Genomic DNA, 23,688 nt, shown 5'->3' on the forward strand with positions numbered 1-23,688 from the left:
TTAGACCACACACAAATACACATGCATATGAACAAGTGTCAACACATTAAGCACATTAGGAAAGAGTTTGACTTAAAATTTTGCAACCAAATGTGGATTTCAACTGACAAGAGATCCCTGTCACTGATGACAACTACATCAGCTCAGGAAGGAAGTTATTAAAATAAAATAAAATTAAAAAAAAAAAAAAAAACAAACATTTAGGGTTTCCTTATCAATTTCCTTGCAGGCTCCTTATTGCAGGTTTTTTGTTTGTTTGTTTGTTTGTTTTAGAGTTATGGATTCTGAACCAAACAAATCAAAAAGGTTTGTTTTATTTTACTTTATATATGGAGCATAGACGTTAAGAAATATGCTACCACATAACATCATGTCTGTAGAATAAGACCACTGCACTGTCAATCACCTATGACAACTCCTTTTACCTCTCCCCAGACTAGAAAAGAGGAAAAAATTGGTGAGCACAATAATTCCATTTAGATTCATAATATTTTCCTCTTCCAGGATTAGAAACTGAAGAGGAAGAAAAATCATTTTTAATGACTTTTACCTTCCAATACTACCAGCAATCTTGATTGTCTTCATCTAACATCATACACCTGAAATGACCTCAGCTCTGACAGGTCAAAATTATTTCTACTCATTTTTGCCCTCTTAGAAAAGAGAGAAAGTTTCCTTATATCTCTACTCCTATGTGTGCCAGCTGCAAATGAGCTTATCCTAACCCGTGTCTGTGGAGCTGCAGCCCTTGTTGATTATTTCACATTTTGCTTTGTGTTTTGAATCTTTCAGTCTTCCGTCCTAAATCTGACTTGGGAGGCATGGATATATGTGGTGACTCTGAAGCAACAGGAAAGTAAAAAGAAAAAAAAAAAAAAAGGAAAAAAAAAAAGATCAGATAACCAGATAAGGAAACAAAAACAAACATTTTGCAGACCAAAACCAAACAGTATATAATTTATGGTCAGTCATTTTTTTGGAATGAGACTGAAGGCCTGAAGTCTTGAACTTGAGTGTTGGTTTGGGGATAAAATACTTTGACATGGTGGTCACACATACATACACAGTTCTGTATTTATCCTACAGCCTCCATCCTGCAGGCAGTTGGCCTCCTTGCAGACACAGTTTCCAGCTATGCTAAAAGAGAATACAATAAGTGTCATGACCCAATTTCCTAACTGCTGTCATAGGCAAGTGGAAGAGTAATGAAAATCCGAAGACCGCTTTAATTATGTGATTTGATTCATATCCTACATGGGCAGTGTGTGCAGAGGGAAAAACTTCAGCACTTCTGAGACATCGATCAATCATCTGCCTCTTAATCCAAACAGGACTGTCAAGCTATGCCTACTGTGCTTCCATGGTCCTAAATTGCTCAACTTGTGCCAGATTTTAACAGTGATTCAAGGTATGGATGGTGACTTCTTAGATGTTGAAAACCTGCAAATGGGTGAAGAGGTTAAGCAATCCTACACCTGTATGCTCTTATCAGGCTGAGGGTGACTAAACCTGGCAGAGCCTCAAAACAGGAGGGTAGTTTGGGAGGGTAGTTTGGGCAGACAGAGCATGGAAAAACAAATCACCCATTGACTTCTCACAAGTCCTCACTGTCCGAACTGATCCAAAGGCTCTTGCATCAACCTTTACAGGGGCTTCAAACTCCCAGGTCCTGGGGCTCTGGAATTTCACCAGCAGTGCCACAGACTTCCTTTACAAGAAGACTCAGTAATTTTCAACCACCAACATTAACTCTTCCGAGAACTGGAAACCCTAACTGGTCAGACTGGAAGAAAAAAAAAAAAAATAAAAATAAAAAAAGGTTCCCCAGCTCCTAGTCATCTCCATGACAGCTTTCCTAAAGCCACAAGCTCTGGTCACTGGGATTCCCAGTAACTCTCAGCCCAAGGGCAGGTAACCGGGCAGGTTTATACTGAAACCCTGGCTGCTTTGGCTATGAGTCCCTCAGAAATTACATCTTTCCCTCTTATTTCTGTTGTCAAGAGCTTAGCATCATGTCTCCCTTCTACACTGGGGACTTCTCAAGATGCATTGTGGATGCCTTCCTTTTGTCTTCAACAGAACTCTTCAAAAGGTTTTTCCTCCAAAAACTGCCCTGAAAATTGACATACAATTTCTGAAGATATCCCTACTAAAAGGGATCATTTCCAGAACTGGCTTGTGTAGAATAAGAACCAAAATCAGAGAAGAGAAAACAGCATGACCTGCAATGGGAAAACTGCATTGGACAGTTTTGTGAAACCTGAAAAGCAGCTTGGGACAGCCCAGCATGTATTTCTGACTGACAAGAAACAAGATAAAACCAGGCAGGATGTGGTTTCTTTCTCTGCCTCCTTTCAGAAGATATAAACTTTGTATAAAAAAAAAGCAGAACTCTTATGCTAAGGAAAATGTAGAAAAATCCCCTAAAACCTAAGGAAAACCCCAAGGAAACATGAAAAAGAACTTTTTCTTAATGAGATATTTGATTAGCAACCTGTATGCAATGTTTCCACCATATCTCTCCCTGATAACATCTAACTCAGACGCACTTAGCTTTCTCAGGATTAAGATACACCTTTCTTGAGAAAGTGAAACAGAGAATTCTAGTCCAGTGTTCACAACTGATTAAAATCGTAGCAACAGTGAAACAATCCTGCAGATGCTAAAATGCTCTCTGACTAGTGTTAGTTTAAATTTCACATGGGAAAGAAGCAAACAGGTATGAACCATGATCTCATTTACTACCTGTTAATTTTCTTTATTCGATTCAGTGCAGACTTAAGCATCCAATCTGAACATATTTAATATACAGTGTGAATATGAACATGATTAATGACCTGATTTAACTGAGGTAAAATAAAAATTGTGTAGTGATGGATGAATTTAAATTTTGCATCTACAAGCAAGACTTCAATCCAGTAGAACCAAACCATGCATCAGGACAAGAAGGCAACTTCAAAAACAACATTTACAGCCTGGTCAATGCTGTATCTGGATGGAGGAGATTTTATTGTCCTCAGGGGATTTTGGAGTGCTCTGGAAACAGATAGTTACCAAATTAGGAAAAAACAATTTCAGGTGTCTTATTTAAATTCAGAGTGCTAATAAAAATGCATGTTATATACTAGTAAAATACTAGTTTTACTTTCAGGTCATCTAGGAACAACGCTGCTGGCCTCTATCAGAAAAACAAATAAAAGGTCAAAGCTTTCTAGAAAGTTTCCATAACACTTAATCATTCTAGGATTACAAGCTACAAAAGGAAAGGCAAAGACACCTTTGAAAAGATTTATTTTATTTTATTCTAAAAGAAATCCCCCTTTTCTACCATTTTTCTGATGTTTTCTGCTTCCTGAAATTGATTTTTCCAATTAAATGAAGGAATGAAATGATACAGGAAAGAGGTGGAAAAGAAACTAAAAGGCATAAGGAACAGAAAGTTTTCAATTATTTTACATACTTGGAAAAGTTTTGGGTTTTTTTGTTTTTTAAATCATCTGCTTCCACTGTTCCACCTTAAACAAGGCCAGTGTGTCTGATAGTAACTTCAAATAAATAACTTAGTTTCCTCTCCTTTCAAAGTCTGAAGTCAAGCTATCATTTGTCACTTCATTGTATCCTGACAACATTAACCTCCTTATATAAAAGTTCAAGGAGAAAAGGGGAAAATTCAACAAAATATGAAGCATACAGAAAGAAGAAACTGTTTTTGAATGCTCATCAAATCAAGTATTAGTCTTAAAATATAAAGAAGAAGGAAATTTCAGAGCTGAGATTGCACTTTATTTCAAACTGGAGTATTCTCAAACCCCTAGCATCCCCCCCACCCAAAAAAAAAAAAAAAAAAAAAAAAAAAAAAAAAAGTAGAAGCTGTGGAGTTTGCTTCATTTGTTAGCTTCTAAAGTGAATATTTAAATACATTTATGGAGCAAAACATCTTGTCACAAATCAAATGGATTTTGGTAGATCCAGAAGTAGAATTTTGTGTAGAATCCAATTTTGTAGAAATCCAGAATTTTGTGTAGCTGCTAGTACTCTAAAATACACACCAGGAGAAAAAAAAAAAAAAAAAAAAAAAAAAACTTTACAAAACCCACTAATAGCAGAGCTTCAACAACCTGCAACCTAGACTGCAGCTGTAAAACTGGGCAGTTTTGTTTTGATACAGAATCACAGAATCATCTAGGTTGGAACAGACCTCCAAGATCACCTAGTCCAACCTCTGACCTAACACTAATGAGTCCTCCGCTAAACCAGATCACTAAACTCTGCATCTAAGTGTCTTTAAAGACCTCCAGGGATGGTGACTCCACCACTTCCCTGGGCAGCCTGTTCCAATGCCTAACAACCCTCTCAGTAAAGAAGTTCTTCCTAAGATACAACCTAAACCTCCCCTGGTGCAACTTAAGCCCATTCCCCCTCGTCCTGTCACCAGGCATATGGGAGAACAGACCAACACCCACCTCACTAGAGCTTCCTTTAAGGTACCTGTAGAGTGTGATAAGGTCATCCCTGAGCCTCCTCTTCTCCAGACCGAACAATCCCAGCTTCCTCAGCCGTTCCTTGTAGGACTTGTTCTCCAGACCCCTCACCAGCTTCGTCGCCCTTCTCTGGACTCGCTCAAGCACCTCAATGTCCTTCTTGTAGTGAGAGGCCCAAAACTGAACACAGTACTTGAGGTGTGGCCTCACCAGAGCTGAGTACAGGGGGACAATCACTTCCCTAGACCTGCTGACCACATTGCTTCTTATGCAAGCCAGGATGCTGTTGGCCTTCTTGGCCACCTGAGCACACTGCTGGCTCATATTCAGATGATTATCAACCAATACTCCCGGGTCCTTCTCCGCCTGGCAGCTTTCCAACCACTCATCTCCCAGCCTGTAGCTCTGCTTGGGGTTGTTGTGCACCAGGTGCTGGGCCCAGCACTTGGCCTTGTTGAACTTCATGCAGTTGACCTCAGCCCATTGGTCCAGCCTATCCAGATCCTCCTGCAGAGCCTTCCTACCCTCGAGCAGATCGACACAGGCACCTAACTTGGTGTCATCTGCAAACTTACTGAGGGTGCACTCAATCCCCTCATCCAGATCTTCGATAAAGATGTTAAAGAGGACTAGACCCAGTACTGAGAGCCCTGAGGGACTCCACTCATGACCGGCCTCCAGCTGGATTTAACTCCATTCACCATGACTCTTTGGGTCTGGCTACCCAGCCAGTTTCTAACCCAATGAAGTGTACGTCAGTCCAAGCCACAAGCAGACAGTTTCTTGAGGAGGATGCTGTGGGAAACAGTGTCAAAAGCCTTGCTGAAGTCAAGGTAGACCACATCCACAGCCTTTCCCTCATCCACTAAGTGTGTCACTTTGTCATAGAAGAAGATCAGGTTTGTTAAGCAGGACCTGCCTTTCATAAACCCGTGCTGGCTGGGCCTGATCACCTGGTTGCCCTGCAAGTGTCACATGATGAAACTCAAGATAATCTGCTCCATGAGCTTCGTTGGCACTGAGGTCAAACTAACAGGCCTATAGTTTCCCGGGTCTACCTTCCAGCCCTTCTTGTAGATGGCCAACACATACAGAAGCACTGGGGGGATCCTACACATCTAGATCGGCTTGCAAGGTTGATATTGCTGGAGAGTCTATCTGAATGCAACAGAGATCCATTCACCAAACAGATACAACTAAGAACCTTACAATGCTAAAATTTAACTAAGAGCACTAACTAGGTCACTATTTCTCAGCTACGTGAACAACACATGACTTGCAAACAGATGGGACGCACCATGTGTTGCTGTCAGGTTACAGGTGGACCTTCCCCTACACCCACAGACCCTCTGAAAACAGAGCTCAGATTTCATCCCCACCCACCAAGATCCATCATATTTTTTTCTGCCCATGGCTGCAGGCTGTACCCAGGGCAGGAGCCCATCGAGGTGCACACAGCAGATGACAGGCTGGGGCAGCTGCAGGGGATGGGATTGAGCTTGAGGCATGGGAAGGGAGGGCTGCTGGACCTTCCCCAGCTCCCTGTGGAGCCCTACAGTGGTGTCATCCCGAACTGATGACACTCGGCTGCATGGGAAGGTTTTGGCTTTGGGGCAGGGGGAGGATGGTAGCTGATCAAGGACCGTGTGTCTTAGTTCTACTGAGATTTAATTAAGCTATATGCACTGCCTTATTACATTCAGGTGCTTATGGTATATCACATTTAACATATATGGTAAAAAAGCAAGCTTTTTTAAGTTTGGAGGCACCTCTGATATTTTATCTGTACTAAAAACTATTTCACACACAGAGACTTCAGTTTCCTCTTTGCCTCAACACTACCTTTTTCTGAGAGAAAGTAAGTTAATTAGAAAGCAATTTAAGTGATAGGAATGGGGACAGCTAGTTTAACTCACCACAAAATCAGCTTTCAACCCACAAAAGAGGAAGAGCCCAGACAGTGAGAGGTTAAACTTCACCATGTCTGACTCCGGTGTTTCAGCCCCAACTAAAATGGTGAGAAAAGCTCATGTCCCCAGTTCCCAGCCACAGGGCTAGCATCACCCCAGAGGACAAACGTTTGTCAGGTACTCCACCTATTAATCGCTCCTCTCTTCCCCCATTTGCCACTTGGTTTCAAATAGACATCTCAAGCCTGCTGCTTTCCTAAAAGTCTTCTGGCCAAAGAGGAAAGGGAAAAAAAGTCACAGGAGCACAGGTTTCTCACCAGTCTTGGACTAAAAGCACTAAGCTTCTTGCCAGAAGGAGCCTGGACAGCAAGATGGACTTCCATGCAAAGATGTGCAGTTGAGGCCCTGACATAAAATAGGTATTTTTGTTCCAGTGATCTGCTTTTGGTTATTACAGGCTGCCCTTAACTGTAAGAAACGCACAGTTCTGTAAATGCAGTTTCAAGATGGTCACTTTGCAAAGAGCTGAAAGCAGATCTCTGGTAAGCAAAAGTGGTTGCATTGTTTGGTACTGGAAAATACACAAACAATTAGAAGAAATACATGGTTAGTAAACATTTTGGTGGGATTCAGCTCTCTTCACTTTATCAATGTAAAAGTTGAACAATTTGGTCATCTAGGTTTCATGTATGGCCGATAGATAAGAGATTAAACTGTTCAGGGGGTAAGTCATCCCACTCAAAGTCATATGTTCAAGATGTGCGATATGAACCTCGTTTAGACAAGACTTTCTTAAAGATGGCTAAATTTAGAATCAATTAATTCTAAACCAACCATTATCTCACCTCAAACCTGTGAAGTCTTGCCCTACTTACATTAATATTGCAGAAGTTCTGCTCAGGCTGCCCAGGGGGGTTGTGGAGTCTCATTCTCTGGAGACATTCAAAACCCGCCTGGATGCATTCCTGTGTGACCTGATCTAGGTACTCTTGCTGCTGCAGGTGGATTGGACTAGATGATCTTTCAAGGTCCCTTCTAATCCCTAACGTTCTGTGATTCTCTGATTTCATCATCACTGAGTGATCTGTTCAAAATTCACTGTTGTATCACATCTTAATTCCAGTCATGCCACACACCGTCTACCTTCTGTGAACTAGTTCTCCTACAGATTTATGAGGAAATTAGCAAATTCCCCTTTTCTATACCAACACACGCCAACTGAACCATCTTAATGACTCCCAATCAAGATCTTTAGAAAGCATATAATTTGTTGAATTCTGCAATCAGCACTCATGTTAATAACCACCATCTGAAATCTCCCAGGACCCACCATTACTGCCCTTCTGACAAAACCAGTTGCTGGAGGAACAGGTCATTTTCAAGTCAAAGGCTTCATCAATGTTTTCATCTCGATTTTTGGCCCAGTCAGTGACAAGGGTACAGTGCTTTTCTCACTCTCAGTTAAAGAAATAACAACAACAACAACAAACTAGCATGAACTGGTTTTCTGAGAAAAAATAAATAAATAAATAAATATAATATAATATTTCATTGATCTCAACTGCTTCATGAAAATGACTGATTTTAGTGAACTGCTTCCAAAACAGAAGCTCTGCAAAAGCACCCTCGGAGCTTTGAATCCCATGACCCATCACAGACCTGACCCTCTTTGAAAGAGAAAAGGGGACGAACAACCTTGCAAGAGAAGTTGCATCATTTTCCAGTTGGTAACTGATTAGAATAACATTTTTCAAAGGGCCTAAGGTTTTAAAAAAAAAACTTTGTTTCATTAAAAATGAGGTTGCTTTAGTGCAATTGTCTTAATAAAGCACTAAGAAACATAAGCATTTACTTTAGCTAATGACTGCTTTATAGGAGGCGTCCTGTGAGATGAAAGCAAGTCTAGAGATCTAGTCTAGAGATCTAAGTCTAGATCGTTTCTTCTTCCTGCTCCTTCAGGAGCCTCCACCGAGGTGGAGCTTCACTGAAGTGAAGCGGTAAGAAACGCAGCTGGGAAGCGAGGAAGCTGAGCACAGTGACACAACGCAGCCCTGCCCCTCCCCCCCCCTCTGTTAAAAGCCGATTCTCAGTGGTGTGGGGAAGTGCAATGGTGTCACATCCTGTGCCATACACAGAAAACCAGAATTAAACCAGCCTTCTCTGCTCTTCCTGATTTTGCTTAATCCCACACTCCCCCCCTCACCTCCTCCAACCCTGGCCGCCACACTGTCTGGCAGTGGTTTTGGAGGTGGGGGCACCTGTGCCACTAGGCAGAAGCTTTTCCCCTTGAAGTTGAAAGCCACGTCCTAGCTACAATGTCAAACACACGGAGAACCAGAGGCATGCACTGAATCTCCACTGGATACTGTCATAAAGCAAACAACACACGGCTGCTCACACCAATCTCTGGGGCACGTCTGGGATGAATGCACACTATCACACAAAGATCAAATCCTAGTTGATAGGTTATCACGTCTACTTAGCACACCAATGCTCAGAGGGCCTGCTGACTCAGACACAGAGTATGCCTCAGTGAAACCCCAGCCAGTGGCAATGACCGTCGTCTCCAGTGTGGGCACGTACAAGTGTCTGGCTGGTAGCTGGGAAACTGCTTCAGCTAACAACAGAACCTTATTCAAATTTTGGTCAGAGCAATTATGGAAATTGATTACTTGCATAAGATTAATTACCAGAGCTTGAATCATTAAAATCCACACTGGGAATGCCAGCTACAAGATATATTGTACTTCCTTCCATTACTTCCCTCTCTGCCTTCTGGAGACTAAAATACAAACAATTAAATATGATACAAAAAGAAAATACCTACTGCCAAAAAAAAAAACTTGGTTCTGGAACTGGTTTTGGGAAATAATCTGAGGAAAACTTATCCGGGTTAACTTTGACACTAAGAATAAACAATAAAAGGAAAGCACTGCACTGCTGAACTGCAGAGTTACTCTGACTTTCCCAGCTTTGTTAGTTGCTCAAATTACAACCCTCTCAAAACCAAAGCATGCTCCTGTTGGTTTCCAACTGTTCTCTTTCGAAGTATTTTTTTCTCCCTTTCTGACCATTGTTCTCCCTTTCTGACCATTGGCCTCAAGCTCCAAAGAACAGTCTGTTTATTTCAGCTATTTTTATTTCATCTTTTTTATTTCAGCTTCATTTTGCTCCCTTCCCTTTTTATTTCCCTTCCCCCTTAAAAGAACATAGGCAGGCTGAGGAATCTACTTTCTCAGATAAGTTTTACAAAACTCAGCCTCCCTGCCAGGGACTGGATGCTGCCAGCTTCAGAGGACTTTGCTCAGTTTCCCACCAGCTGAACCGTGAGTAACCCGATGACCTAATCACCCACAGCTGAAAGATTCAAGGGGAGAACCCCTCTTTTATCATCTCCTTCATTAAAACAAACAAACACACACACATCACTGGGTTGTAGGTTAAAACTGGCCAGCCCTGGCTTGCTTCCCCCATGGGACCAGTGCTGTTGCAGTCATAGGGTTTCTGTGCAGACAGCAATGCACGTATGTTATGCCGGCCTGCTCTGCCTTCCCACAGCCACATCATCCCCCCTCCCTGGGTGTGCAGGCTCTTGCCTGTCCAGTGTGAGCAATGAATTAAGGAAACCCCAAGTTTCTCCTGCTGCACACATTCCCGTGTGCCGAGGAGTGATTTTTCTGGAGCACCCTCCCCAGTGGTACGGTCAAAAAAATATATCCCCTCCCTGAACTCACACACCACACTAGAGCTTCTCAAGGGTCTCCAGGTATCTCACATTTTAATTCATAAAAATTTACACTCTGGTTACCACAGCAAGGAAAGACAGGGGAAAAAGGGCAAAGGGATGACAAGTTTCTCTTGTGTAAATGTCCCCTTGAGGAAACAGTTTTCTTCTAGGACAAAGGCTCTCAAACTCACACAAGCATCCAAATATTTGCTTGCTCCCCACACAGATGCTCAGCCCAGGCTGGAGGCTCTAGGTTCACTGTGCCTTTTGTTCTTATAAAGACTCATTACAGCAGAACTAAGGGGCAAGGAAGGTAGGTTTCCCATATCAAAACACCACACTTTTTGATTTCCTTCACATGGATTTATTTATATTCCATGTTTTGTGGCAAGGTAAGGCTTCTTGAAGAAGCGTTGAACTGAGCAGGTTCCCACAGTCATGGGTGACCACCACTAAGAGTATTCATCTTGGTCTCTTACAGTGAGTAGAAAAGCAAGCATCCATTTTCAAATAACACAAAAATACAAGCAACAGGAGAGGCAGTTCATTTCACCACTAACAAAAAACACACTGCATCACTAAATGCTTACTTTTGGGGTCCCAAGCCAGCAGACACAGCACAATTTGCCTGGCCAAATGAAGACTGAAAGATATGAGAAGCCTATGTCATGTCCCATGAGAAATTTAAGAAGAAACAATGAATGGCAGGCTATACACTACTTTTTCAGGATGTGTCCCCCAGGCTGCCACAAGCACCTGGATTTGGAATCATCATTCTCGAGTACAAATTACTTGCATTATTTCTGTAACTACATCTGTGCCTGCATTGGTTATGGTCCACCAGCTGGTGGTAACTGCACACTGCAGTCTCTTACAGGCTTCAAACATGGACTAAGAATGCTCCAGGCAGAGAAGTGTATCCATCCTTCTGGATAAAACTACATGCATGAACGCCCATGAATTTCTTCAAGTGCTTAAAAAGCCATCGGATACTTTGATTTTATTTATAAAAAAAGAAAAAAAAAAAAAAAAAAAAAAAGCAAGCATATAGAAGCTAGAGTTTCTATTGTTTTACAGCCATACTCATAGGGAAATTTCATATTGTAGAGTCATAGAGTTCCATGGATGGGACCTATTTCTTATGAGAGGACAACCCAAATGAAATATATGATGAAACCCAAGACAGGTTGACACTGCCAGAATTCTGCCAGAGTTTTATGCATGGAGGAGAGCAAGGATTTGTCAGGAGCTGCCCTTGTTGGAAGTGAGGAACCACACACAGAAGGAAAGGGAATCATGCTCACGCCTCAAGCAAAGTGAAGCTCCAAGAAGGCTAGACATAGTCCCTCCCGCTGCCCCAAGCCATGAACAATTTGACCCAAATAATTTGACAGATGCGGGTCCAACCTATTCTTAAAAATCTCAGCGGTGGTGATACAACACCCTTAGACTAGTGCTTTGCCTTCATCAGAGAAATGGAGTTTTTTACCAAAAATTAAACCCACAGCTTCTTGCTTTATTGCCTGTGGCCAGGAAGAAACAGCTCGTTCCCTTAATCCCTGAAAGAGCCTTTTTGAGACCATGGGATGTCCTTCTTTCCACTGGACTCCAGAAGTCTGTCTACCATAAAACACAACTAGAAAATAAATCTACAGAACAGAGCACATAAAATAAAGCTTAGAAAAGCAGGACTACAGCTACAGGATTCAGGATCCCCAATACACATTGAAAATCTCATTCATTCAGTAATAATAATAATAAAATAAAATGAGAGATTAAACTAATCTAAATACTCCAATTTTCTTTGGTGATCAATGCTCTCCAGACATCGTTCATTCTTGCCAACATCCTTTCTACTTTAACTGAACCAGACCTTCTTAGGATTGCTCAGCCAAAATGTTCAAAGCACCTAAAACTCAAAGTGTCCCATGCACGAGCCAACACCTAGCACAGCATGAGGAGTGGCCAAGAACCCGCTCTGGGGCATAATTCAGGAAATCTGCCACGGGGGACAGGAACACGGTCTGACAGCACCACCAGAGTGAAGGACTTGCTCTTCTACAACAGGGCATCGCCTTCATTTTTCCTTCCCCATTCTTGACCCCAATACACCTGACTTTCAGGTCTCCACTGACTGGCGCACCGAGCTCAAGCCAAGATGGAGGCTCCAGGGCTGAGCTCAAGAGGAGCCCCAGGGCCATGGGCAGGGCCGGGGAGGCCCCAGTAGGCCTCGACACGTGTCACTTGTGAACACTTTTATTACTGGCTGCAAAGTTCAGCTGCTACAGGTATTTCCATCCTTCTCAGTGTCTGGGTTTTTTCAACTTGAATATCCCGGCTGTATTACTTGTTATAGCACCCTATAAAATCTTTCCTTTCCTTAAAGCATTTGTAGGACCCACAAACATACTTAACATTTTATTTGGCCTGTCTGTTCGCATGCATCAATATTAATATTTACATTATAAAATAACAGTCACAGATGAAGAGCTGCACTTAAGTTGAAGTGAAGCTTTCAGGAAACAAAGTGATTCCATTTAAGAAATGCTGAGAGGAGAGGAGAGGAGAGGAGAGGAGAGGAGAGGAGAGGAGAGGAGAGGAGAGGAGAGGAGAGGAGAGGAGAGGAGAGGAGAGGAGAGGAGAGGAGAGGAGAGGAGAGGAGAGGAGAGGAGAGGAGAGGAGAGGAGAGGAGAGGAGAGGAGAGGAGAGGAGAGGAGAGGAGAGGAGAGGAGAGGAGAGGAGAGGAGAGGAGAGGAGAGGAGAGGAGAGGAGAGGAGAGGAGAGGAGAGGAGAGGAGAGGAGAGGAGAGGAGAGGAGAGGAGAGGAGAGGAGAGGAGAGGAGAGGAGAGGAGAGGAGAGGAGAGGAGAGGAGAGGAGAGGAGAGGAGAGGAGAGGAGAGGAGAGGAGAGGAGAGGAGAGGAGAGGAGAGGAGAGGAGAGGAGAGGAGAGGAGAGGAGAGAACCAGGAACAAAAAAATCAATAATATGCTGTGCTGCATTATTATTTACTGTGATTTAGTCTCACAGGTGGTTTTACAGGCTGACTTGTTTTCAAAGTCAGAGCTAGTCTGAACTCACCCTGTGCTTCTAATGGGCTCATAAAACTTCAAGCCAGCAGGTTCATATTCCATAAAAATCAAAGTGCCTTTGAAGCACAGTAGGAGCATGTCTTTATCCTTCACCTGCTTGTGTCCCAAGCTGGCAGCATCCATCCTGAGCAGCCTGTTTTGCAGAGGTAGTTAAAAACTCTGTGTGATAAATGGAGATCTACAGCTTTAGCAAGAACAATAAATCACATGCAGGCAGTGGTTTTCCTTGGAGGAAATAATCCAAAGCAGTGATCATGGCCATTCTCCACAAATGTAGTGCACAGAAGTGACACAGCAGGGAAACATCAAGGCTGGGGGAGACCCTTAATGAGAGGGAGACCTTGGTGGGTTCCACTTGGACTTTTCTGAACACAACCATCAGTTAGATCAGGTTCCTTAGAGCCTTATCTGTTGAGCTTTTAACTTTTCCATGCATGGAGATTGCACAGCCTCCCTGTGTATCTGTTCCATGCTAAGCTATTTTCTCCATGAAAAACTTCTCCCTTATGTCCAGCTTTCCTCCAGCACAACATGTAGCCATTGCCTTTTGCCATCATGCTGAAATACCCTGCCAAACAGCGTGATATTTCTCCACAAGCCCCCTTGCACATAGCCCTCTGCAAGTGGTGCAGACGTCATGGCTGGTGCCTGTACCTGAGATGCCTTCGGCTTTCTCTTGGCCAAGGGCTCCAGCCACACTGAACATCTGGGAACAAAATGAATGGGACAAGGAATGTGCTGAGCTGCACTGGAAGAGACACCAGCAGCTGCTCCTATGATGCCAAGAGAATAAAGCAGTAATTTCCAAAATTCTTCTCTGTGTGTCGTCTTCCTCTCTCAGACAGCAAACACATTTTCCTACTCTTCTGCACCACCTACTAGCTTGATGTCTCTGGTTTCACTTTACCACATGACTTACTCTGGCTACATCCTTCTCAGCTCTTTACATGCTGGGTGTTTTTTTTTTTGGTTTGGACTGTACTTTCTCTGGCCTTCACCCAGGAAATCTCTCTGAAGCATCAAGAAGCCTGCAAAAACATGCAGGTCCACTCGTGTGGCTTTGTTGTAAGACACAACCACACAAGGAAGGCTCCAGACTTATACAAGAAATCCATCTCCTGTCTGAATCCAGGTTTGAGCTTACATTGCTGACAGTACATTTCTAATCTATCTTATTTTATGTACTCGGGAGACTGAATAGATCTGGGGAGACTGAACAAAGGAGAGAGCAGCCCTATTACCTGCATTAACTGGACTCCAGCAGCGGAGTCCAGACATAGCCTGGGAGACTACATGCCCCTGTAGTTTCATTACAAATCACCTGGTGTCTTAAAGGCATATTTAAACCCTGCTTTATAAGAAGTTTTACTGAAATATGAAATGAATTTATATTTAGCAAAACAAGAGTGGCTGCATCCTACATCTGGAAACAAGCAATGGATCAACTAATGTTTCCCATGGGCATCAGGGCTCCCTTCATATACCACAATCTCCTTGCATCTATTTTTTTTGCTTTTGACTTTGCCCATTTGATGTGTATGTCTTTTTCAGAGCTGTGTATATGAGACAGACTGAATCATTTGTTTAACGCTGCATTTATAGAGGCAGCCTCACAAGAGGTAAACAGTGCCACACAGAGAGAGATTTTTCTAGAAACTGGTGATTCAGCTAGAGTGAATGGATGACAGTCCACACACGAATGGAAAAGCAACACAGAGACAACTTTTCATCTTCTACTAATGAAGTTCCAAGAGGCACAAAACAAAATGGCAATTACAAGACTCTGCTCAAACAGATACATTATTCAGTGTAAGGCCAGCCAGCCAGTGTATGGGCTTGAGTCCATATCAGGCTTCTTCAAGATCACGAAGATGACAACAGCAGAAAAATTAAATTTCTTTTGCTCTCTTAAGCACATAAAGCAAAGAAATATTTTTTTTCTTATCCCGTAATTATTTCAGCAGCTTTTTTTCCCTTTACTTTTAAAACCAAATGCAATAAATCCCCTGAAACTCTGGGTCTGGTTAGCTTGATTAAACAGCTACACACACAAAAAAAAAAAAAAAAAATCATTATTAAATCTGCAAGGCAGGGATGGGCAGAATATTCATCTTTAAGTGTTTAAATAGTTTGTCATGTAAAAACTTGATTTACTTCAAAAATGGATTAAACTTATGCTTCACAAGGAGAACCCAGAGGGGAAGTTGGAATATCAAATAATTCTTTAGTGTTTTAATGAATGTTTTACTAATTCTCTAAATGTTTTACTTATTCTTTACTTGAGTGTGAGATTCAGCTGAATTTGAGACAAACATCACGATGACCCTGAAAATCAGTCAAGAAAATAAACATGATACTGAAATGTGGGAAGCTAGTTGTGTGCAGAAGACACTGGCCAAAAAAAAGGTCTTTTGAAGTCACCATGATCCAACACTTGGACTAGGTAGGCTTCAGAAAGTAAAGGGAAAATATTACCTACAATGAAATCTACATATAAATCAGTCCATGTCAGTCATAAACGTAATACAGTACTGCATGCTGAAAGGCATGCAAAGGAAAGCAGACTTGGAGAACAGGCAGGGACTCTGAATAGCCCCCAGTGAAATAGCTGCTTGATTAGAAGCAAAGCTGGCCAAAGAATCAGGATCTTGTTGTATGAAAGTAATGCAAGATCTCTGCGTTCTTCCCCAACATACAGCAGGTGTCGGGGAACACAGGGAGAGCAGCAGCCCCCAGAGGCAGTGGGTATGAGGCTGCTCACAGTAGGGTACGGACCTCATATGGGAGGTACAAAGCACTGTCTCATCTCTTTTATGTGCCCAGCACCTACCAGTTGCTGGCAAACTTCTTTCGTTTGTTTGTTTTGAAAAACAATTTTGTTTTGAGCTGACCTTAGGTATTATTTTTCAAAAACTTTTACTGATTGAAGAATTTTGGAAGATACCTCTCTTGAAAATGCTTTCTTTAAGTAAAGACAAACCATTGCAGTTCAAACTCCAAGGCTGTAAGCCTAGGGATCTTTTTCAAAATCTCTGCCAATTAAAATAAATCTTCTCTGGGAAAGCATTATGTGTCATTGATATGTTCAAAATAAACCACCTCATGTTCATTTTTTTTTCTATTCCTCTATAACCTTGCCTTACCCTCCAGCCTGGAGGGCCTTCCAGGAAACTCATGCCTGTACACACGTTTCCTCTTGAAGGTTTTTCTGTTCCCATCAGGCTGCTCACAAAGAATTACCACGCGTTTCCCAAAATCCCAGCCCACCACCATGCACATCTGCAGAGCAAGGCTGAAGTGCACCTGTCCCCATGGAGCAGGCAGAGTTACAGTCTCCCTACAGCATAACTACAGACTTCATCCCCTTTTTGAGAAACTTCCTGAGGAGGCTACAAAGAGGACATTTACAGGAACTGAGCATCACTGAAAAATTCCCAAAGCTTTCTGCAGAAGTGATATGCTGCCTGAGTAGCTCCACTCCATAAACATCTGCTTGCCAGCATGTGGACTGAAAACACTGAGGAGAAAGAGAGGAAGAGAAATTTTTCCAGATTCCTCAAATTTAGCACAGTGATTATTATGAAAAATATGAATTTATTGAATAATGAAAAAGCTTCCTATTCCCAAATTCTGAAAAGTGATTATGAAGAAAATCTTTCTGAGAAAGATTTCCAGAGCAGTAAAGCATTCTGGAGAAACTAGGGTGAAGTTCAGGGGCATGTGAGGGTTTTGGGATGCTCCAAAACCTTCCTTAAGCTTCCATTTGATTAACATTGTGCCCACCTATGAAGCTGAGTTTACCATCTTCAGCTATATGCTTGAGTTCCACTTCAGACTCAAGTATATTAATTACGCTGCTAATGCATGGGAGATCATCTGCCTTGGCTTCCAAGATACAGCCCCTCCATGAGACTTCTCACTCCCAATTGAATTTCTAAAGAGATATCCTTAATCTGCTTTTTTTCAGAAATACAGTACAGTTTACTGGGTAAAGCAGTGCACTGACACAAAGAAGAGAATCCACTAGGATTGCCTTCCTGGCCATAGTGCTGCTCTGCAATGTAACCCCCCCAGAATCACTCCCCCTTCATTCCTCAGCTTCCAAATTATAACATGAAAGGACACTGGACTTCCTTGTAAGCCTGGGGGACCTACACACTTGTGGTACCCCAAGGTGGATGGAAACACCTATTTCATTCATTCTCCAAAGCACTAATTTTCTGTAGACTATGATGATTTACAGAATTCAGAAGACTTTTGATGAGATATAACACTCAACAAATCAGCATCGCACTCAAAACCTCCTTCAGAGTTATTGATCTTGTATCACAGACCATTCAAAATGCCACAGGCAGAATCAACTGCAGGAGAACCCGAAGCAAACTCTAAAATCAGAGCTGTTTGGGAAGATCATAATTTGTGTGTGTGTGTGTTATTACCTCAAAATCTTCCATCTACACAGCAGCAGATCTGCACCAGCTTTATCCTTTGTCAACCTCTTCTCCCAGAAGGATAGAGCAGGCTGTTGCTGATTAAATCCATGATTAACCCATAGTGTTAGACATTAAGAGTTATAACTAAAGGTTACACTTTCCGCCTTCTGGCCAGTAATTTAACAGATTTTTTTAACTTAATTCTGTTTTTAAACAAGCTCTACCTGATTTTACCTAACCTAGCAAGACATTGCGAAATCACAGCTTTGCAGCCAGACACCCTCTTGATCTGAGAATCATGGCAAAAATGGTCCAGAGGCCAAAGGCTGGTGTATAATTTATATAGCACAAAGAATAAAAATTTGGTAACCCTCCTCTTGCGCTTCTTACTGGCAGGTACTTGGACCAGCACTGGGGAGAAGTGTATTATCAGAGCACCAAGCTGTTGCCTCCAGCACTGCCCAAGCTCTCCATCAACCTGCAGAACTACGACTTGCACCACTCACGTCATCCAGAGGAACACACCTTATACACAAAGCCAAAGATTTTTTCTACTTAGTTCAAACCACGGCTTTTGCTTTACTAGGTCCCACAGCACAGGCAGGCCATGGCTGTTTTGCCGCCTTCCTTGCTCTGTTACACATGCCCATAATCATCCTGTTTGCAAACAGAGAACTTTCTCATCCAGATTAAATACACCAAGCGCGCAGCAGGAGACTTTGACATATGTGCTCTCGTGCTGGCCCCCAGCAGACACAGGAGAGGTTATATGGACCCAGGAACCAGGCTTCTTCCACTTGCTCAGCCACTTCACATGGTGCCCGCACAGCTGTCCCATCTCCTCGCCTCCAGCCCAGCCATCCTCCGCCGGGCTCTGCTCACCACAGCCCTAGCTGCAGGCACTCAGGCTCTGACAGACAGCATCTGGACTAACTGAAGCTCCTCAGCGTTCTTCTCTCAGAGGAAACACATCTGGGTGTTCTCCTTTCCAATTCAGAATAACAAAGAGATGGAACAAGTACAGACTTTATGCTCTTCATTGTGTTTTAGTGTTTTACTATTTTTATCTTGGTGCTACATCCGGAATAGTACATGAGGCACCAGATCTGCCAAAGAAACAAACAGAAAGTCTTCAAATAGTGGAGCTATTCCAGTTTGTGCTGCTGGCTGCCTTCATTTGTAAAACCTGATTAGATGAAATGGGAAAGTGTTTGGAGTAAGACATGAACATGAGCATATGTTCAAAGTGATTTAAAAAGATTCACTGCTGCCACCAATACATCATAAAAAATATAAACATGAAGAATGAATAACATTGAACTCCACATTTTTCATCTTATACATTAGTAATTTTTTTCCAAAATGTTCTGCAGAAGACAAATGCAAAAAAAATGTAATTTCATGCTTCCGCCCCCCCCTCCCCCGCCCCCCAAGAATAAACTAACCAAGAGAGCTTTTAACAAACCAATCAGTGCAGTAACAAACTTCTTTGCTATGTTTCAAGTTGGATTTTCAGCTTTGGACAGAGCTGACCTCAGCCACCCCCCTCCAACAACCACATCCCCGCCTGCAATGGAAGCTCTGCCAGAAATCTGCAAGAGGGCAGGATTAGCATCAGCGGCTATAATTAAACTTCATGGCCCCATGACACCACTTTCCAAGCATATGCAACAGGAACACCACCATGGGCCCTGTGATTTGGAGCAGCTGAAGTCATTTTTTATGAGGCCGGGTATTTCCCACGGAGCCTCTGGATGGGACAAGGCTTCGTGGTGCCTCCCTCCCGCAGCGCGTGGGGAGCCCCGCTGACGTGCGCGGCCACCAGCAAACCCCTGCGATTACGTGCTGAGGCTGGGAGGTCAGGGCAGCAATGCTGCAGGGGGGTTGCTTCAGTTATTTATTTTTTAAATTCATTTCTAAATGGAGAGCATGAGTCTTATGGGGAATATGGGGTCTGGTTTGCGAGCATGGAGCAAGGGAGGATGGCCAATCCAATGTACCTCAGGACATGTCTCAGAACAGTTTATAGAGATGTGCAAGGCCCCTCATACTTGTATTTACATTTGCATTCCCCGTGGCTATTTGGTTTTTTGGTTGGTTGGTTGTTTTTTTTTTTTTACGTGTTGGACGGCTTTGTGGCAGGGCCCAGGTGGGCAGGTGGGTGCAGCTTGTTGCATGCCCAGCACAAGGAAAATGCCAAATTTTGAGGGATATAAATAGATGTCAGAGCTGGGTCTTGGCATTTCTGATGCTTGCCACAAAGACTAGGAGAAGAAAAGAAAAGGTATTTGTCATCACTTTTCATTCCTAAATGGCTCTTTTCTAGAGAGGGATGACAGAGAGGGGAAACAGGTTCATGAAAACAAGTACACGTGTATCAGTTTCTTCTCTTTCTTCTACATTTTAAACACATTTTATGCACTGCTCTACTTTGATCCATTTCTACTGCTTCTTCAAGCCTCTGTAGTTCTTTCTGGAATAACAATCAACCAGGAAGTCTTGTCAAAAAATACTCATTGCCTGAAAGGTCTCAGAATTTCCCATTTTATGCTGGACAAACATCAGCCTGCCCCAGTGCTTCTCACGCCATCTCCCTTCCCAGTCCAAGCAATGAGAAGCCCATGAACATGCAAATCACTTTGTTTAAGAAAAACAAAAGTCAGGCTATGTGAACATCAGGAAAGACATTTTGTTTGCCAATCATCTTGGGTGAAGCTTATGTCTAATTTATTCCTCTTGAAGGTGCTAACCCACTGAAATGTGGAAAGATATAATGTGTAATCATTTGTAAAAGATATGAAATACCAGGCAAAGGATGTGCTTTTCAGTAAGGTAAATTACTGATTTACATATTGTAATTTTTAAATAGTGTAATAATACAATGATTTGCCATATGAACATGGTCCTGGACAAACTGCTCTAGGTGGTTCTGCTGGGGAGTGTTGCACCCAATGCCCTCCAGAGATCCTTTCCAACCTCAAACATTCTGTGATTCTGTGATTAAAAAACACAAAGACAGAAATGTGCATCGAGAAGACATGCACACACACAAAAAAAAAATCCATATCAATATTTTTTTTTCTAGATTGAGACAGTCAAAATAACAGTCTGAGTACCTGGCAGCCCCAGAGGGTAAAGGCAACTGGACAACTCAACACAACAATTTTTGAACGCTTGGCCTCTAATGCTGTGCCTCTCTGCACCATGTGATTTGCAACAACTTTGACACACACCGTGCATGCAGCACTTCATCACCTCACGATTTTGTTACTTTCCCCTCTATCCCTGCAGCCACACCGCACTATTTAGAAAGAACAGCACTGGTGTGACAGACAGATGCACAGTGGTGTCTCTGCTCTTCTTGGTTGGTCTTCTCTGCATGGGGCAGTGGCACTTCCCTCAAACCACAGACTCAAATCCAAGGGGATGATTGTGAAAACATTTTGTCATTTCTAGCTTTGCCCAAGGCTGGGAATAGCCTGCATTACAGAATTCAAAGTGGTTGCTGAAAAAACTCACCAATAACATTTTTTCATTGTTAGCAGTGAGGCTCTGTTTTCAAGACAGCCTGCTTCTCCTAGCAGTCAGTGCTCAGAGTGAACAACACCCGCAACATCTTGTCTCATCCCACCCACTAGGCTGCCTGCAGGATACAGCCATCCTGGGGGACCAATGAAAGTACACAAACAAGCAGTAGCCATGCAGTTCAGAGACCTGTAAAGGCTGCTAATGAATTGAGAATATTTCAATTTTTTGTTTGTTTGACTTATCTGGAGGATCACACATGCTCTACCAAGTAGCACAAACTGGTCAGAGAGACCAGAAACTTCAGGATGCCAAAAAGCCAGTTTCCTAGAAATTAACTGAAAGAGCAGCTCCCTTTTTCTACAGTGGTATCACCTGTGCCTCAGAAGATAATTCATTTGGACAGTGTTTTGGGGAAAGAAATGTCTCAGAATATGCAAGGCTCTCAAGTTTTAGGATGGAGACTGTGCTATAGATGAACCACCACACTCCTCAGCAAGGCAGACTTTTTCCCTAGACCCCAGCATTTCTGGCTGTCATGTCTCATTCTGACCCTCTTCTCCCTTTCTTTACATTCTTCAGCAACTATCATCTTCGCCTCATTCACTTTCCTTCTCTCACTTGGAGCACACCAGTTCTTGAACCATCTCATCTCCTGATGCTTCCCCCCAGGGCAGCCTGCAAATGCATCCGTTAATTCAAGAAAATCAGTCCTGGAGCAGACTAGGAGGCTTCAGACATCCCTATTTCTAGAATCTGTAGCAAAAGAGTAAACTTGTTGCTAACGTCAATTAACTCTGTATTTGCTCCTCCTATGCACAGGGTGCAAACAGGTTTCTGGGACCAGTTCCAGACAGGTGTAGAGGTCCACCTGGGCAAGGGCTGCAGCTGGAAGAAGACCTGTGTGCACCATAGGCATATGCAGAACGCACACGTGCCTGAGCCTACAGCTTACCCCTCCCTACACCAATGTTCTCTTTTCTAAACAGGAAGGCAGAGATGAATGCTGCCTACTTGGAGACACAGTAAGTTAGGTGCATTGTTTCTCCACTTTCCTTCCTTGCTCCAAAATGTCTCTTGGCTTTTTGCCCACCTTTCTATATGCTTTGTACACTGAAAGAGTGAGGACTTTCTCAATTTCACTGTTTCTGAACAACTATGAATATTAATTCTCCCAATATGAACAAAAACATGTAAAATAATTTGAGTATTACATTTGCAGAATCTGATATCCTTTCCTAGGCAGTCAGTAAGCCTTTTTTTTAAAGCCTTCCAAGATTTTAACTGTTAAAAACAAGAATGCCACTCCTGAATCATGTTGGAGTTGAGGCAAAATAAACAACTTCTTACATAAAATAAGAAAGTCCAGAGGGAAAGCTAGCATGAGTAGAAAGTAAACTTCCTTGTTATGCAATTCATCTTGCCTAATGTTTTCAAGAAAACCTCAAGAATTAAAGCTAAGAAAAATGATGCAGAATGATCTTATTTCCTGCTGAACTCCCCAGCTACACGAGCGCCGGGTGTAGCTGATCACTGACACAGACCACTTTGACTTGCAAAGCAGCTCTCAGACCAGTTCTCTGCATGAAAGGAGACGCTGCACGCACAGTCCTCGATCACATACAGCCGTGTCAACATCAATTTGAATGTGTCAACATCTTAACACCCTTCTCTTCTTCCTCCCTGAAAAACTATTTTTTCTTTTTTTTCTTTTTCTTTTTCTTTTTTTTAAGAAGTGGGATATATTGTTTGCACACATCTCAGCAAGCCATTTGAGCAAATAAACTTCCAAAGATAGAATCACTGCACCAAGCATGAGGAACTAAACTCTCATTTAAAGCCACTCAGCCCATGTCCATGCACTGGGTTTTTCACATGCCTGCAGACACTGCTCATTGAGCACTGCAGCAGAGGCAGCACCCCCAAAGCATACCCCAAAAAATAGATTGCATGCATTTTTGAGTACCTTTTGGCAGCGTTGGGTTAAAAGCAGAAGTGTTGCATTTTTTCTCCTGATATGGGATCCGTGAGAAGCAGGGCTGTGGTGCAAGGTGCCACCTGGGAAGTGCCTGGAAGTATCTTACCTGCCTGGGATGGAGCATCTTCCTGTCTTGGACAAGCTTCCAGCAGCATGCTTAACTACTAATTTGAGAAAGGAAAAACACAGTCTGGCACATCACCCTTGAAACACAGCCCACCCATCTATTATGCCAAAGGTAGTATTTATAGTTACCCTCAACAAAAAAAAAAAAAAAAAAAAAAAGGTCACTGGCTACTCTGCAGCACTGTAATATGTGATACACAGGGTGGGCCTGTGTATCCAAATAGATGTGAGAAAATCACTAAAAAAAGAACTTTCTATGCAGAAAGCACTGAAAAAGTGCTCTCCTTTTTGCTTCTTGCAAAGGCAAAAGAACTGGATTTCTGTAATGCACACAGCCTTCTCCAAAGCTATGAATTTTCTTCTCACATTAAACAATCATTGGAGAAATCCTCTAGATCTCCCTCTACAACCTAACCACCT

At 42.6% G+C, this 23,688-nt stretch overlaps 1 long non-coding RNA gene across 3 annotated transcripts in view; it reads right to left on the reverse strand.

The window, feature by feature from the left end:
* The window catches only part of LOC309881044, a 48,364-nt gene extending 25,075 nt beyond the window's left edge, over positions 1 to 23,289 (reverse strand). Inside the window, exon 1 of one of the 3 annotated variants that reach the window (XR_014318061.1) lies at positions 23,249 to 23,289. This is a non-coding gene — a long non-coding RNA (uncharacterized lncRNA). The other 2 variants (XR_014318062.1, XR_014318063.1) reach the window with 2 other exon arrangements.
* Between the last annotated feature and the right edge of the window lie 399 nt (positions 23,290 to 23,688).

The sequence above is a fragment of the Aythya marila genome (assembly GCF_965140915.1).
Source record: "Aythya marila genome assembly, chromosome: 8".
Classification (NCBI taxonomy): Eukaryota; Metazoa; Chordata; class Aves; order Anseriformes; family Anatidae; genus Aythya; species Aythya marila.